We start from the raw sequence: 18,476 nt of genomic DNA on the forward strand, positions 1-18,476 counted from the left end.
GGGGATGGGGGGCCTCAGGGCAAGGCATATGCCTTGGGCATAGGCGTAGTTTGACTTCAGCAGGCAGGTGCCAGCAGGGCTCGAGCCCTGTCTGCATGGCAGGGTTTAGGGAGGGAGTGCCACTGCCACCCCCGATTCACTCAGGAGGCCACCCAGCCTGTCTGGGTTGGGGGCAGTGTGCAACCACAAATTATAACTGAAAGGTTGGGGGCTTAGCTCAAAAAGTTTGAAAACAGCTTAGGATGCAGGGAGGGGGTACCTGGGGCTGTGGTTCAGACAGGGGTAGTTCAGTGTGCAGGGAGGGGGGTAGTGGGGCTGCGTGCACACAGGGGGTGGCTGTGGGTGCAGGGAGGGGCATAGCTAGGGCTGTGTGCAGGCAGGGGGTAACTCAGGGGGCAGGGAGGGCATAGCTCAGAGTGTAGGGAGAGGGGTATTAGGGGCTATTTACTGGGAAGCTCCCCTGTGGTCCCTGTTCCCAGCGGGGTCTGCCATCGACAGAGCCAGTTCTCCCCACCCAGGCAGCTCTTACCAGTTGCCTCTGTGGGAGCAAAAGGGGGCTGGGAGCTGAGGAGCAGCTTCAATGTGGAGCAACAACAGGAAAGGAGGGAATGCTGTGGCTGCCTACTCCATGCCACCAGCCAGAGCAGCAGCTGCCCCGCACTGCCCGGCTCCAGCTTCCCACCTCCGACCTGGCCAGGGGGAGGGGAGAGGAGATGGGGGGAGGTGTGGAGCTGCCCCAGCACTGCTGTGCTCTTGCACTGCAGTCTGGGGAGCGGGAGGGCAATGTCCTCCATGTCCCAACTCTGCCCATGGGCTCAGGGCTTCTGCCACATAGGGAGCACCAGAGCTCAGGGCTTCAGCCCCGCACCTCTCTGCTTCAGCTCCATGGGAGGTGCTAGGGCTCTGGCTTTGGGTTTCAGCTCCGGGGCTGCAGCCCCCTTGAAAGGGCTCATGGACCCCCAGGGGGCTGCAGACCCTCCGGTTGAGCACTGCTGTTCTAGGGGGTTATGGGGTTGATCTCCTTCCTCTGAAGCATCAGGGATGGCCATGACTGAAGATGGGACATTGGGCAGGGTGGGCGAGGGCTTCTGAGGTGGCACCAAGCATTCTCTCCCCCAGGTAATTGGCTGGCTGGTTGTTGCTCACATGCTCAGGGTCTAAGTAAACACCACATATGGGGTTGGGAAGGAATATTCCCCCAGGTCAGATTGGCAGTGAGCTTGGGGTTTTTCCTTCCTTTGCAGCATGTGATACAGGTCACTTGCCAGGATTATGTGGGTATATTTTACTTAATCATTTCCCTGCCATTGTTGTCACACTGGGTGTTGGTGCACCTCAGTCCCTCCTATTCTCTGCCCGTGGCACACAGTCCAATCTCCTGTGAGCTGTAATACTTTGGTGTCATTTTGGTTGTTGGGTCTAGTGTGTGATATGCAGGAGATAAGACTAGATGACCTGGTGGTCCCCTCTGGCCTTAAACTCTATGACTCCATTGCCAATTACATAATAACTGACTAGCAACCTGCTGATTTTCAGTGATAAGTGTATTATATATTTTTAAATGTACCATATTCTGCTTTCCACTGCTGAGGGTGAAATACTGAAGTCAGCAGGAGTTTTGCCAGGATTTCAGCCTCTCTGTGTAAAGAACTGATGTTTTGACAAACTAACAAAACCCAGGAAAATCAAAGCGAAGGAGGAGATTTCAGATTGTATTCCCACCCAGAGACATAAGTCAAGGACTGAGCGCTTGTCTACACTTACAGCACGGCAGCAACTCCACCTCCCGGAGAGGCTGTAGCTATGTCGATGAGAAAATCCCTCCTGTTGACATAACACTGTGCACAGCAGGAGTTGGGTCACTATAACTGCATTGCTCAGGGTGTGAATTTTGCATACCCCTGAGAGCCGTAGTTATATTGACATACGTTTGTAGTATAGACCAGGGCTGAAGCTAGTTCCTTAGGGGAAGCTTAAAGGTGCTGCTTCCAGATCAGGGTTAAGGCACTCTGACAAGGGGGTCATTAGGAAGACTGCACTTCTTTTGGCCTGTCTATATTGTTTCTATGGTATTGTCAGTCTGGCTCCTTTCACAAAGAATAAACTCCTTGAAACAAATTAAAGCAAAGAAGGCACAGTGGTATGAGAATGGAATGTCATATCAGGGCAGATTTTGAATAGTAAAACTTCAACAATGGGAATTCCCTTCAGGTATAGTAAAACCTCCCTTAACAACTACCTCTGAAGAGAAACCACCTGTCACTTGCAGAGGCCATGGAACTTTTCCTCCTTTAATTTAACTGTAAAGAAACTGAAGAGTGACCACCAGTGATCACATTTTCTTACTCCCTTTAGAGCTGGGCACCTGGCCCAACAGCTGCCACTCAGAGCTGGGTAGCTGGAAAATAGCAGCTGCTTGAGTTCCCAGCTCTGAAGGCAGCACCTCTGCCAGCAGCAGCACAGAAGTAAGGGTGGCAATACCATTCAGTACTTGGAAGAGAAACCACCTCTTACAAGCACCACTTTTGCTAACTCCCATGAGTGGTCACTCTTGGTAGGTTTTACTGTATATTTAACTGTTTTGTAAACCTGTTCCCCTCACTCCTTTTTACCTCAGCCCTGGCAGTGTGGCACATAGCAAGCGTACAAGAGACTTCTATACTTTAACTCAGCCCAGTTGTTCCAGCCTTATGTGCATGTACATGTTTTATGATGGTTCATCTTTAAAACAATCTCCCCTTATTGCACCATATAAAATACATATTGGTGCCTCTTGGAGGTGCTGTGCCGCTTGCAGAATTGGAAGTTCAATCCAAAAATCCTTCTGTCATTTAGTTTTGACATATGAAGTATTCCAATAGCTGAGTAACATTTTTTTTAAAAAGGCTGCATCAAATTTGATTGGACCAGATGACTCACTTCCCAAATGCAAATGTTGAAAGTGCAGCCATGTATGAGTCATATGAGAGCAGCATAAAGGTGGTCCAAAGGCAGAAAGTTTCCTTACCTCCCCTTACTCAATTTAAAATTATCAATATGATATTTCAAATCTGGTTAAATTAAAGGGACTCAAGGGCTGAGAATCTTTGTGCCAACCCTCAGCCGAAAACATGTTAGATCTGAGTTAGCATATCAGCTCCTGTTTAGGGGATTCTCTATTATAAAAACTCTGGCAGACACTAAATTATCTATTGTCTCTCAGCCTGTGGGACAATAACTCATCACATGAAACTCCATAGTTTATACAGTCACTGTAGCTCATGGAAGTAAAAGGAATTAGGGCCTGATCCAAAGGACATTGAAGTCAGTGAATCCCTTACCATCTCCTCTGTCCCCTATTGACTTCAATGAGACTATTCAGGTGTTTAAAGTTAGGCACATATTTATGTACTTGGCTTGGTTCAAGGTGGACTTCTCAGCACTTTGCAGATTCAAGCCCTACATGGACCGGGTGGTATTGATTTTCCTGTAAACTATCATTATTCTTGTTCTTTGCAGAAGTATTTCTTAGGATATTTCATTTCTTATGTATATTGAAGTGTGGCTTTAAATTAAATTAACATTAAAAACCATGTTAATGTATTATATAAATATGCTGTTGCTTTATGGTTAAATATTGTTGGATAGCCTACTTGGCAGTCTATAAACCTTTCAAATTTTTTCCATTTATTAAAAAGTGTATATATAATGTTCCCCTAGAATAGCAGGCATACTCGCAGATAAAAATCACTACTAACATGAACTTTTACTGCACAATGGTATTTACCTTGACCATGGTATTTATGTTATTACCTATATTTAGAATGAGAAATACCGCACTTGCCATGGTAAGTTTAACTACCACAAGTGCTGAATATCTAGTTTCTAAATGGATTAACAGTACTCCCTATATTCTTTATGCAAAATCAGAGAGTGTACTGTACACCACAAGCTACATCTGGGTTCTCAAACTTCATTGCACCACAACCCCTTTCTGACAACAAAGTTACTACATGACTTAGGTGGGGGGAGGGGGCTGCAGTCTGAACCCCACCACCCCAGTTTGGGGGTGGAATTCAGGCTTCAATTTCAGCCCTGGGTCCCAGCAAGTCCTGACCCACAGTTTGAGAACCGCTGATATCTGTAGTCCTTAGATGTCCCAGTCATTGATCAGGGCCCCATTAGGCCAGGTACTATACAAATACAAAAAGAAATGGTTCCTACTCCAAAGGGTTGCAAATAAAAGTATACAAACAAATAGAGGGTGGGGAGTGGGGCAGGAGCACAAAGAAATAATGGAATAATATTCCTCAGCATGTGAAGAAGCGGTTAAAGCATACCACTCATCAGTCCATTGAAGTCAACGAAACTGTGAATTAAAATCCATGGAAAACTGTAATTGTATATTTTCCATAGAGGACTTAATCATTATTTGCCAACTGGATTTTCTGTTAACAGTTTGAGTGTTTGATAAATACCTATTACTTGGACCTATAAGGAGTCAAACAAATGCTCTCAAAACAGTGTAATTTTCACCTGAATGAATTATTATTTGTTTAGTGTCAACAATGTACTAATGTTATACAATCATAAATATAAGAACAGGCTCTGCCCTGAAGAGGTTGCAATAAAAAAAAGACAGACATAAAGATTATATTCACTGGGAAATGCAGAGGAGGATTGTTTAGAGTTGCATAAATATCCAAGATGCATTTCACATGAAGTGATGGATGGTAGATTATAGTCAGTAATGCAATTCTGATTCAGAAATACTATACACTTTGGGACTTAGTGGAAGGTAGTTTCAGAAGTCTAAGTCCAAGTGTGATGATAACCTGTACCTCATTTAAGTTTGAACAATTCTCCAGATGATACACTTTGAATAATATACTTGAAGATAAATCACAGCTTAAATGCATTTTGGCTTTCTACCAACCTTTTGTCCAAGCAGAAATCTATTCTTTTGGTTTCTGGATGGGAAACTTTAAAGTACATATTTTGTATTCATATATTCATAATTTTTTAATTTTTAATGAGGGGCATTTCAGAGTCTTATGAAATGCATGTTTAAATAACATTTTTTCCCAAATGAAGTTGAGTTTTTACTTAGATGTTAAGGACTATTGGCAGCAGTCTCAGACTTTTCATGGTTTTGGAACAATAGGAGAGTTTTCAAAGTATTGGTCAGTTTAACAGTAATCTGAGATTTACTATGGAACAACTTTAAAATGAGCAGTCATAAAAAAAGTTACAGAAAGTAAGATGGGAACTCATCTGCTTGATTCTACAAAATGCCCTGATGCATAAAGTGATGTCAGTTGATTAGCTCTCAAGATATGGACAAACTGAAAAGAGTACAGAGGAAAGCTACAAAAATGATAAAAGATTTAGAAAACGTGACCTATGCGGAATGGCTTAAAAAATGAGTGTGTTTAGTCTTGAGAAAAGATGACTGAGGGGGAACGTCAATCTTCAAATATGTTAAGGGCTGTTAAAGAGGACAGTGATTAATTATTCTCTATGTCCACTGAAGATAGGAAAAGAAATAAACATCTTAACATGCAGCAAAGGGAGATTTAGGTTAGATATTTGGAAAAGCTTTCTAACTATAATGGTAGTTAAACTCTGCAATAGGCTTCCATAGGAGGCTGTGGAATCCCTGTCATTGGAGGTTTTAAGAATAGGTTAGACAAACACCTGTCAGGGATGGCCTAGGTATACTTGGTCCTGCCTAAACACAAGGCTCTGGACTTAATGACCTCATGAGATCCCTTCCAGCCCTACATTTCTGATTCTCTTATTCTAATTAAATTAATATTCTTACAAGTTTGTTAATTAATCCAAATTAATATTAGCAGCTGCTAACTGAATTAGAATTACAATTTGTTTGCTTTAGTTAATACAAACTGTGAATACAAACTGTGTGAAGCTTGTATAAAACAGTATGATTTAGGTCAACAAAGTCTTTGTTGCAAATCTATGCTTGGCAATGATCAGAAGACAATTTTTCATCAGAGAAGCAGTTCCTTCATGCACTGCCTAGGAACCTAGATGATCCAAGTACATGCACAATAACAAAAGCTCCAATTCAGAGTATCCGTAGACGTAAAGAAGATCTGATTTTCATCTTCACAGCTCAGGTCCATCTATGCTTTAAATGTAACTCAAGCACATTTTCAGTTTAGGCCCAATTTGCATGTAAAATTTCCATTGGCCAGTGTTTGGAAGGATGACAGGAACAGGTTAACTTTGTAGTTATGAGGGAGAAGTCTTTGGTGTGGCTTCTTTAAATCTGTCTTTTGTAGTTAATTGTGATGAATATGCTTTACACTGATAATGCTCAGGCACACTGATAACTCTTGGACTATATCCCACAAAATGTCTACCTGCTATAAAGCAACAGCAGATTCATAAAGCTTTCCATTGTTCCCCTAGAGAATACGTTTCCTCTTCTTTATTTTGTTGCCGCTTTATCTGCTACAACTGCAGTAACAACATTCCACGTTGTAAATGTATTCATCATTGTCTGAGAACATGTAGCTCTGTTTCTAGCTAGACGATACAAGTCTCAGCTAGTTCATATTTCCAAGATGTGGTACATTCCTAAATGATGGCTAGAATGTGATTGCCCTGGTCACATTTCCAAAAACTTGAGTGTGGAATAAATACAAAAGGTAGTTAAACCAATATTTCACCAGTGATAGGTATATATATAAATATATATATATACACATAAGACTTCAGTATGATTTCATGTTTAGATGGCGGTATCTTCTGTTACCATCAAAAGTACCTTTTATATACTGAGACCTCTTCCCCTTTTATCCCCCCTGGGGATAAAATTCACCCATTAATGCAAAGGCTGTGGCATAGGAATAGGAAATACCCCCAAAATACTACAAACAGGTTCAATACTATGATATAGTAAATGCAGACTTTTTTTTTTAAATGGCTAAGAAACTGAAGGCAGGTAAGATAGTTGTAATTCAAAATTTATCTATCTAGGAAAAAGAATAAGGAAATTCGATTTAAGATAATTAACTGGTGAATTCAATCAGAAAAAAATTAACTGGTTCCCAATACAACTGGTAACAAGGAATAGAAGCTGAAGCCGAGGAAAGCTAAATGGAAAACATCTTTTTCCATGTGTGCATAATCTCCAGCCCATTCAAGCCTTGTGTAACTCCTCAAGCTACAGATGCCTGAGCCTCTTTTTAGATGTACTGTAAAACTAATGTTCAGAATATTACTGCTTAATTTGCTTAATGTACGAACAACAAAAATAGGTACTTGCAAATCCCTGATTCCATATTTCAAGCAGGGTTAGCTTTGCACTGCTAGTTCCTTAGGGGAAAGAGAGACCTCTAAAAACCCCAATCCAGTTTACTCATGTATTGCATTAAGTCCGTGATGTAAGGATCAGCAGGACTTGAACCTGCAAGGTTACTAGGCAACCAACATCCCTGGACCAGCTCTTCTGCAGGGATCAGAGACATAGGCAACCAAAGAGAGGCAGTTGCAAATACTTAAAGACATTGGAATGAAACGTGTGAGGGCAGTGAAAGGGATGTTTTGGTACACCACATGCAAAATGATGTCATCAGGAGTGAGACCAAGGTCTGTGGTATCTGAGAGAAGCTGCAAGAGAGGAGGCTGAGCTGGTATGGGCATGTATGAATGGAGGCATTCGAGACTGGAGTTTGTAGGCAAAGAACAGGAGGACAGACCCCCTTTCCCCCAAAAAAATAAAATGGTGGATAGACTGCATACAGGAGGAAGGAGTGGATATGGAGCAAGCATTGGACTGGCAAGTCTGATCTGGCAACCCCACCCCAGCTAACTGGAAAAAGGGGAAGAAGAAATACAGGAAATTTTAACTGCTATGCTACCCAAAGTAAGCATAACTAAATAAACCTCCTGTTACATACTCTTCAACTAAGAAGTCTTTATATTTTATGGTAATTAAAATGTTTGTGGCTTGGGATATTTGATACCATATATCCAACAATCTCTTCCCCTTATTTTCCTAATTTCCTCACTCAGATTTTCTTTCTTGTGTGTAGGGTTTTTTTGTTTTGTTTTTGTTTTGTTTTGTCACTAGCTGTCTTAAAGCCTAATTTTATGGGGCACATACTTTCGTGAAAGTTTAACACAAAACACATGCTAACTTTTAGGCCCCTTGAGAACTCTGAAATGAGCTAGGAATTTCAACTGCAATCCATTCACTTCAAGGTTCAAGAAACACAAAGAATTCACATTAGTATAAAAAGTTTTATGAATGAATGTTTTCCCCAGCCCACTTTTATTATGGACGTTCATATTGTGGCATACTTCTTTCAGTGCTATATTCAGTTTATGAACACGATAATGATAAGCTCTTAGCACAGAGATACACTTACCAGTAGGTCTGACATGGTGATTGGAAAGTGAAGGAATTTCTTTCATAATTAATCAATGGCAATAAATGTGTTATGTTTTGGGGCTAAAATGCCACCCTATTCCCACTTGAACCAGAGAAATTAAGATTTGAAAACTCTATAAAAGATTTAAAGAAAAGCACTTAGAACAGATTTCTAGAAACACTTAGTCCAAGTAAACCTGTTGAAAGCAGTGGTTTTGAAAGACACTGTTTAACCAGTAAGCAATAGGGTTTCCATTTATAAAATGGCCTCTATTTATGGGAAGGAAGGGAGTGCCAACGCCAATTAACACACCGGAGGATGCAGTTACAGTGTCATTAAAACTTACTCTCTACTCAAACAGACCCATTTCAGTTTAAATGAAAAGGCAATAAATCATAACAAAATAAAAATGAAGATGTAAAATGAAGGGACATCCTGCAAGGGAGTTAACTAGCCTGGCTCCTGCAATCACAAACAGTGAAGCTGCTGAGCAGGAGCTAAGGTCCCAGCTGTAATCAACACAGTCAATCAAATTATGAAAAAGTCATGCCTCTTTATGCTACTGAAAGAGTCTCTGAAAAATCTGAGCTTCATGCTGAAGTTCATGGGAAATCCCATATAGCCACCCATTTCCTAAACTGAATGTAAAAATAAACAGAAGACGTGGAAAGTTATGTTTACAAAAATATTGCAGCATCCTGATTTTTACATGCTTTGGGCAAAATTCTGGGCTTGATCTGGCACACCCTTGTGTATGGAACTCCCACAGAAGTCAATGGGAGTGCTATGTTCTGAGGGTTCGCAGGATTGAGCACTGATGCTCTGAGGAATCATATTCCCTGCAGGGCTCCCATGCAGGAAGCAACCATAATTTGTCAGTCTGTGCTTCTAGATCACAGAGAAAGGTGGGGGCAGGAAGGAGAGCAGTCAAAGTGCTATACATAGTCACATGACTCCCTCTCATGCTCCACACCAGCTACTGCTAGGACTAGGCTGTAGGGCACAAGGGTAGTACATGCTACACTTTTCCAAATGGATTGTAGAGGGCGCTGGTGAGCATACTTCTCCTAGAACCCATGGAAGCAGCCTGTCTGCACCTGGCCTCCACAGGTACAGTGCCTCAACACAATCAGCTCTGACCCAAGGGCACCATTTCTATCTATGCAGCTTAGGCTCTAAGACACTTCTCCATAAGAAATTCCAGCCCTTTTGCTTGATGCATATACATACCACATCAGAGGAAGCTTTATATGTCTGCACAGAATATTAACAAAACATAATTCCGGCAGAACTTCCCTAACCTACAGTGGCGCTGTCTTATACAACGTAATACTTCTTTGTCTTCTTTGTCTACTGCAGCCCTTGCAGGAGCATTTTTCCTTTTCTGAACACTGCATTCACAATGCCTTGCTTGGAAAATTCAAGCATGCCTTCGGGTGGTCCCTGGACATTATAAATAAGCTACCCAGTTTAAGTATGATATCTTGTAAAGTATATAGAGCAAACAACAAATGTGTGTGAATTAATACATATAATCCTGTAATCCTCCTCCAATACTATGCTAATTTAGGAAAAAGACAGCAAAAACAGAAAAAATAACAACAAAAGAAGGCTGTTTTCTGAAAAGTTAAATCTGTGTCTACTGGTTAGCAAGAACCAGTCAGAGAATTACTCTATGCTGTCCTGCAGCAGGTCACAGACACCAGCCCCACCTGAAGGCAAAGCACTACGCTGCCCAAATGAACCAAAATTCAAATCTGTTGGAAGCAGGAGTAATTCTATTGGCCATAACAGAGCTACAGCCACTTTAAACAGGTCTGAATTTAGCCCAATATATTGAGCTAAAGATGCACTTGCTATAGAGCCAAGGATGCTGCTAACCAACCTACATTACCATAGCAGAAAGCCTGTGTATTCCATTGATAGAACCTGACATGGAAAAGAGCAAGAAGATGACCTGAGTCAGGGGCGGCTCTAGATATTTCGCCGCCCCAAGCACAGCAGCATGCCACGGGGGGCGCTCTGCCGGTCGCCGGTCCCGAGGCTCCACCGAAGCCACGGGACCAGCGGACGGACCCTCCGCAGGCACGCCTGCGGGAGGTCCACCGGAGCCGCCTGCCGCCCTCCCAGCGACCGACAGAGCGCCCCCCGCGGCATGCCGCCCCAAGCACGCGCTTGGCGTGCTGGGGCCTGGAGCCGCCCCGACCTGAGTCATGATAAAACAGAACTATCCACTACGGACCAAATTCAGAGGTGAAGGGAAAGGTGATTAAAGTTATACATCTCAATGTCTTGGAAGTCTCCCTAGCAGGATTAATTGCATTTAACAACATGAGTACCCAATAAAAAGAAGACAGTCCCTCCCTTCAGGTGCAATTGTAAGGCTCCAAGACTATATAACTCACATGACAAGAGCTGGAAGAGACCACGTAGCAAGAGAGGCAACTAACCCAAATGTGCAAGATTGGGCGCTAAATTTAAATTGCAAAAACACACAGATAAATGCGCATCTTCTGGGCTTACAACATGTACCTTCCAACTCTGTAGTGGGAAAAGTAGCAGCAATTTAAGGTTTAAATTGCTTCCATATCATACAATGCAATTAGTAAGTTAATTATTTTCCATTAATTATAACTCCTACAGCATTCATCCCCAGTAGTGACAGAAAAAACTGTGTGTGGTTACCTCTGTTCATTTAATATTAAAATTAGAACTATCCACAGGACAACAATTTTGTTTCATGGCAACATTTGAGATATAGACATTTGTTTTCATAAAATCATAGAAATGTATGGCAGCAACAGACCTCACAAGGTCATCTTGTCCATACTCACATACCACCACACCACCAAGCTAAGGCAGGGCTTAGACCATCCCTAACTGGTGTCTGTCTAACGTGTTATTAAAACTTCTAGTGGCAGAGACTCCACAACATCCCTATTCCAGTACTTAAATATCCTTAGGAAAGACTTTCCAACTATAATATCTAACTTAAATCTTGCTGCTGCAGATTAAGCCCATTACTTCTTGTCCTAGAAGAACAATTGATCACCATTCTCTTTACAACAGCCCTTAACATATCTGAAGACTTATCAGGTCCCCCCTCACTCTTTTCTCGAGACTAAACATGTCCAGTTTTTTTAACCTTTCCTAATAGGCCAGGTTTTCTAAACCTTTTATCATTTTTGTAGCTCTTCTCTGGACTTTCTCCAGTTTGTCCACATCTTTCTTAAAGTGTGGCATGCAAAACTGGACACAATATTCCAGCTGAGGCATCACCCAGTACCCAGTAGAGTGGAACAATTATCTCCTGTATCTTACATGCTACGTTTCCTTTAGTACACCCCAGAGTAATATTAGCTGTTTCCACAACTGCACCATACTTTTGGCTCGCATTCAATTTGTGATTCGCTATAACCACCAGATTCTTTTCAGCAGTACTATTCCCTGCCAATTATTCCCCCATTTTGCAGTTGTGCATTTGATTTTTTCCCTTCCTCTGCTCTTGTGTTTATTGAATTTCATCTTGTTGATTTCAGACAAATTCTCCAGTTTTTCAAGGTGATTTTGAATCCCAATCCTATCCTTCAAAATGCTAGCCACCCCTCCCAGCTCAGTGTCATCTGCAAATTTTATAAGCATACGCTCCAATCCATTATCCAAGTGTACAAGGGGGCTTGACCCCCTCCGGGGCGGCAGGGAGCCACACCAGCTCCCTACACGCCGTTGATGTTTGGGGGAATTAGTCTGGCTGCGGGGGTCTTCCTCAGCAGCCCTTGCGGTACTGGAACAAACACCCTAAGACCAAGCCCTGGGTCAGGGCAGGGCAACAAGGAGTCCGGTGCTCAGGCAGGGATGAGCAACCACAGTACAATAGAAATAGGCCCAGGCCCTAGGGCAGGGCATGCCAGTACAGAGTTAGGGGGCTCAGGCAGGGCTGAGCAACAACAGTACAGTTAGAAGCAAGTCCAGGCCCTAGGGCAGGGTGGGGCAACAGTGAGTTAGGGGCTCAGGCCCTCAGGCAGGGCTGAGCAGTAGCAGTACCAACAGTAATGAGTCCAGAGTTCAGGCAGAGCTGAGCAATGACAGTAGGCCCAAGCCTTCACAGGCCTGGGAGAGAGGGAGACGGCCACCCGTGAGTTGGGTGGCAGGGGGGGACGCAGGCCCTCCCACTTCACTGCGTCCCAGCCCAGGGCCGTAGCAGCGGCAGAAGACCCACTGCTGCGTCAGTGGGGATCCTGGCTGCAACACACTGACATAGGTCCTCATAGTGCTGCAGCCAGACTAGGGTCAGCTGCCCCCGGGCTACTTCCAGACTCTCCCTCGGGTAGTACCTGGGTCAGGGGGTTGTCCTCTGGGGGGTCCAGCATCATGGGTTCTTCGGGGCAGTGTGCAATCAGCAGGACAGCAGCTCCTCCAGGTAGCAAACACAGGGCAAGTCAGGCCAGTCCTGGCCTGTAGCTTGGGCCACGGGGGTTTCCCAGTCGCGGGCTAGACTGGAGGCATCTGGTCTCTCTGGCAGCTGGGCCCTTACTGAGCTCTGAGGGCAAGCCTTTATACTTCTGGGTCGCCACCTGACACTCTGAGGGGCGGGCTCAGAGCTCCCTAGCTCCGCCCACTACAGCATCCAGATGGGCTCGACCCCCTTCGGAGCGGCGGGGAGCCACACCGCCTCACTACACCAAGTCACTAATGAAAATACTCAATACTTTGTGATTCCACACTAACGGGGCCAGCGTCGACTTTGGAAGCGGTGCACTGTGGGAAGCTATCCCACAGCTCCCGCACTCCCCGCTGCCCATTGGAATTCTGGGATTTCCCCCCAATGCATGCTGGGGGGAAAACTGTGTCGAGGGTGGTCTTGGGTAACTGTCAGCATTCAACCGTCACTCCCGCCGGCGGGAGATCCAAGACAAACCCCTGCAGAACCTCACTAGATATGACCTTCCAGTTTGAAAGTGACACATTGATAACTTATCTTTGACTACAGTTTTTCAACCAGTTTTACACCCACCTTATAGTAATTTTATCTAGACCACATATCCCAAATTTGCTTATAAGAATGTTATGTAGGTTTGCGTCAACAGTCTAAAAGCCCAGATACATTATATCTACTGCTTCTCCCTCTCCTCTAGGTCAGTAAATTAGGTCGGTTTGACATGATTTGATCTTGACAAACTCATGTTGGCTGTTCCTCTAGGCTCTTATAAACTGGCTGTTTAATAGCTTGTTCCAGCATCTTCCCAGGTACTGAAGTTAGGCTGATTGGTTTATAATTCCCAGGATCCTCTTTGTTTCCTCTCCTGTCCTCCTTCCACTCCTTGCCCAAATTTCTCTTCATTATGATTCCCTGTGACATACCAGATAACTCCCACAGATATAAGCATCACCAATTTGCTTCATTTGTAAGGATCAAAAATTGCTTCACTGGTCACATAACTAATCTGGTTTTGAGTGGGTACTCTGGGCAAATTCTATTTTAGTTACACTAGCACACCCACATTAACTTCAGTGAGATTGCACTGATGTAACCAAAAGCAGGATTTGGACCCACAGTTCCAAATTAATTATTAGTTTGGTTTGTCCCAATATCTGGGGTCCACATTGGGAAATTCAGGATAGAGTTTATGCCCTGTCCTGGTATTCAACTGTTTCATCTCATTTTGTTTGTCGAACTACATCTTCAATACACATTTGGAGGTTGGCTATTTATTTATTTTTCCCTTATTTAAGATCACCAAGAAATCAGGGAGCTGAGATCATCTGGAAAGAGACAAACACAAAGGAACAATTCATGAACATAAATCAAATACAAGAAGTTACAGGATGACTCAACTGCAGGCAGGGGAAGGGAATCCATTTCAAAGGAAAATATAAAAACCACTTCAAAACTTGTGGCTAACTTTTCGAAAGTGACAGTAAGTCATGACTTTGTAAAATAAATACCAGAGACAGGGGCTACATATTGTCAACTTTTTTTTTAGAAGGCTGAGTATCTCTATTCGTAAAGGATAAGTCCAGCACTAAGAAACTTCTTCTCAACTAGGGAGTAGAACAGGAGGGTTTCAATGCCACCTAAGCAAGTCTGTAATTCCCTGGGTTGTCCTTATTTCCCTTTTCTATAGATTGGCACTATATTTGCCCTTTTCCAGTCTTCTGGAATCTCTCCCATCTTCCATGACTTTTCAAAGATAATCACTACAGCAAGTCTGAGAATGTTCAATTTTAAGCTGAACTAATAGGTGTATGGCTGATTTTAAAATTCAGCTCAAATAAGATATTATAGTGACCTCTCTACGATACATTAAACCACTGTTTTATGATTCATGGCTCTTTGTCTACTTGTTTTAAATTTTGAAGAAGAAAAATCATAATTGAACTGCAAATGCACAAGAGAAAATTCTGTCCAACCTTAATAACAATAAAAAAATCTTGATATCTTTGGAAAAAATTAAAGTTAACAGTGATCTTGGAACATAGTTTTGTTTTCCCAGATTGGTTACAATTGAGCAGGGTTTCTTATTTCTGAATGATTCATCCAGGATTATACCAGCCTAAACCCAGGCTACCCCAGATTCAGACTACACACATACAGGCACAATTTTTCAAAACTAGCCTCTAAAATGGTGACTGTATAGTTTGCACATACAACAGTTTTTGCATGCAAAAACCAGCTAGACATTTATCTATCCAATTTACTCATGTAAATGCTATTGTGAAGATCTGTTCAAAAATCTTTCCCACTGTCTGAAGATGCAGTAAATCATGCTGCTCTTTTGACCAGTACACTTGGTCCAAGAAGACAGAATAGTAAGAATAAGATTGCATGGTAGAATACTAAAAAACACTGACAGAAGACATGAAGCATATCACTTCTTTATGTTACCAACACAGAACCAAGCCACTTGTGGAAATGTGGGCTTTAGGAGGTTGCCCAAGTCCACACTGAGTACATGGCAGAGCTGCCATAGTTCCCAAAAGTTCTGATGTTCAAGTCCTGTTCTAATCGAGGGCATTATGGTATAACATACACTTTAAAAATATATACATATTTATTAATTGTTAAGAATTGACAGTGTGCTTGACATTGTATAAGATACAGATCAGCATATGGGCCCTGTCCTGTGGTGCTTACAAACTAACTGAACAAACAATAACAAATTCATTGGGAGATCTGGAAGAAAATTCTATGTTGTAGAGAAGCGAGTCGGTTGTTTTTCAAACAATGGGTCCGTGACAGAATTTTTTGCTTTCTATCTACTGAAAATACAGTATTTGCAACTTCTTTATCATGAGCTGAAAAGTTATCTGCATAGCTTAGACATTTGCTATTTTTCTTTGCTTGTGATTCTAGGTTTTTTGTTTTGTTTTAAATACTGACTTCCTAATCCTCTAACAGAATGTTTATGTTTATACTTTCTAAAAGCTTTCTGCTTAGTATAAAGTATCCCCCTATTTAACAACATTGATCTTTGTTGCCCTTTCACTTTTTGAGACATAACCAGGATGAATTTCAATTTCAGCCTCTCAAATAGTTTCCTAAATATTTACTTGCTTGCAGGAGGTTTCCCATGAACTATAGAATTTAAAACAAAAACAAACACGCCAAAAATTGGTTAGTTTTTCACTCCCTTAAAAAAAAATCACTTTTCCTGAAGAAAAGAAGAAACCCTTTGTGTAGCTCCCTGTAGTTCTTATCCCAATGAATAGTTCACATCTAATGATACTGGGATCACTTGATCTCAGTTTCTTCCCCCAGCATCTTATTTATCATATGTGTCCCTCTTTCAGCTTAACATTACAGTAGTATTTGACCATGCAATCTATTTAACACAGCACATCAGAAGACAATCCATCTCCAGTTTTCTCTTCCTTTAGACTCTGCTGTTATCCCACTCCATACCTAAATAATGTAATTCCCCCATCTCTTCCCTGTGAAAAAACATTGCCAGATTACTCTAACCATCTTAAAAGTGTTCTCAAACTTTTTCCATAATTTCAACTACATGAAAATTGACATTGTCTTATGGGCAACCACCCATCATTCATGTTAAATATTAGATTAGACATTTTTAAATCAGCAGGTCTGGATAACATGCATCCAAGAGTTTTCAAAGAGCTGGCTGAGCACATTGAACCATTAACGTTGATTTTTAAGTCTTGGAATACTGGCGAAGCTCCAGGAGACTGGAAGAAAGCTCATGTCATGCCAATATTTTAAAAAGGTACACAGGATGATCCAAGTAATTATAGGCCTGTCAGCCTGAATGGATACTCGGCAAAATAATGGAACAAGCAACATGAGAATCAATTAATAAAGAATTAAATCAGAATAATTAATGTCAATCAACATGAGTTTATGGAAAGTAGATCTAAACTAATTTGATATATATATTTTTGATGAGTTTATAAGTTTAGGTGATCAAAGCAATCCTGTTGATGGAATATGCTTAGACTTCTTAAGGCATTTGACTTGATACCACATGACATTTTCATTTAGAAACGAGAACAATAAAAAAAATCAACATGGCATACGGTAAGTGGAAAAAGCATCTGATAGGTATCAAAATGTAATTGTGAATGGGAAATCATTGAGGAGGAGGTTCAGGTGGGATCACACAGGGATTAGTTCTTGGCACAATGTTATTCAATATTTTAATCAGTGACCTGAAAAAAACAAAATTGTTACTGATAAATTTGCAGATGACCCAAAGCCGGGGGGGAGTAGTAAATAATGAAGAGGAAAGGTCACCAATATAAAGCAGTCTAGATCACTTGGTAAACTGGGCGCAAGCAAACAATATGCATTTCAATACGGCCAAATATAAGGTTATCTAGGAACAAAGAACAAGGGCCATACTTACAGGATGGGGGACTCCATTCTGGGAAGCATTGACTCTGAAAATGTGTTGGAGGTCATGGTGGCTAATCAGCTGGCCATGACCAACCAGTGCAATGCTATGGCTAAAATGGCTGTGAAGTCCCTGGGAGTATAAAACAGAAATATATCACATAGTAGGGATGTAACATTACCTCCATATTTGGCACTGGTGGGACGGCTTCTAGAATACTGTGTTCATTTCTGATGTCCATAATTCAAGATTGATGTTGATAAATTGGAAAGGGATCAAAGAAGAGCCACAAGAATGATTAAAGCATTAGAAAACATGCCTAAGGGCCAGTCTTCACTGAAAACTTACATTGTCATAGCTACATCTCCATATCCCTGAGAGACATAGCTATGCTGACCTAACCCCTGGTGTAGACAGCAATAGGTTGATGGAAGAATTCTTCCTTACCTCTCGGAGAGGTGGATTAATTACAGCAATGGGAGAATCCTCCTGTCACTGTAGTGAGAGTCTATGCTGAAGCACTACAACTGTACTGATGCAGCTGTGCCGCTGTAAGATCTCTCATGTAGATGCTCTATGCTGATGGCAGGAGAGCTCTCCTGCCAACATAATTAAACCACCCTCAATGAGCGGCGGTAGCTATGTCAGCAGGAGAAGCTCTCCCACCGACATAGTGCTGTCCACACTACCACTTATGCCGGCGAAACTTATGTTGGTCAGAGGGGTGTTTTTTCACACTCCTGAGCGACATAAATTTTGCTGACATAAGTGGTAGTGGAGACATGGCCCAGTCTATTTAAAAGGGTTAAAGGATGATTTGATCACAGTTGGTAAGAACCTAAATAGGGAACAGAAATTTCATAATAGAGATGCTCTAATTCAACTACAGCTATGGGACTTGAAGACTGCATTAATTCAGGGAAGTTCTATGATCTGAGTCATGCAGAGCTCAGACTAGATGATCACACTGGTCCCTTCTGGCCTTAAACTCTCAGATGGCACAGACCACTTAGGTGATTGCTTAACAATTTCGTGGCAACTACAGCAATTCCTAGCTTAGACAAATAGGAAAAAAACATTTAAAGTAATTTTAGCTTCCTTTTAATAAAATTTAACAGCCGGAAGCCAATCTTGTCAGACGTGTTGTGAACCTGTATAGAAGAAAAAAAGAGCCTGAAAGGAACAGAGATCTGAGAAGAGAGCAGCTACTGGTGGGCTTCTCCGGAAAGGTGGTGACTGAGGC

The sequence above is a fragment of the Mauremys mutica genome, chromosome 2, assembly GCF_020497125.1.
Source record: "Mauremys mutica isolate MM-2020 ecotype Southern chromosome 2, ASM2049712v1, whole genome shotgun sequence".
NCBI lineage: Eukaryota > Metazoa > Chordata > Testudines > Geoemydidae > Mauremys > Mauremys mutica.